The sequence below is a fragment of the Otolemur garnettii genome, unplaced genomic scaffold (genome assembly GCF_000181295.1).
Source record: "Otolemur garnettii isolate 467f Iridium unplaced genomic scaffold, OtoGar3 scaffold00052, whole genome shotgun sequence".
NCBI classification, from domain to species: Eukaryota; Metazoa; Chordata; class Mammalia; order Primates; family Galagidae; genus Otolemur; species Otolemur garnettii.
In genome coordinates, this window is record NW_003852447.1 from 8,326,830 (window position 1) to 8,327,230 (window position 401).

The 401-nt window shown below is 42.6% G+C and overlaps 1 protein-coding gene across 2 annotated transcripts in view; it reads left to right on the top strand.

Annotated features, from left to right (window-relative positions):
* PRKD1 (protein kinase D1) overlaps positions 1–401 on the top strand; it is a 305,211-nt gene that overhangs the window by 130,156 nt on the left and 174,654 nt on the right. The window lies entirely within an intron of this gene.

Here is a 401-nt window from a genome sequence, read left to right on the forward strand (position 1 = left end):
GATTCTAAGAGTCTACAGGAACCCGGCTTGCGGTATATTACGCCTGCTTTCAAAATGCATGTTTGAGTTTGTGGCTGAGCTTAATCTAGGGCTTGGTTTCATTTTGAACATGGTTTTCAACGATCTGAGGCCAGCAGTATGTATATCAAAATAATCAGACCCTTGTGATTGTCCAAACTAGCCGAGGTCCGTGGGTAGCACCTCTTCTCCCCCAATCTTCATGCAAGAACCTCTCTTGTATCAGGGAGAAGATGTAGAACTCTTTCTGTTATGCACAGGAAGGATCCTTTTTAAAAACTGTTTCCTGTGCTGTCTTTTTCTTCCTTAGGCCACTGGCTAACATAATGATATCAGTTTTTAGCGCAGGAAGATAGACAATAAAATCTGCCACGAGAACTCTG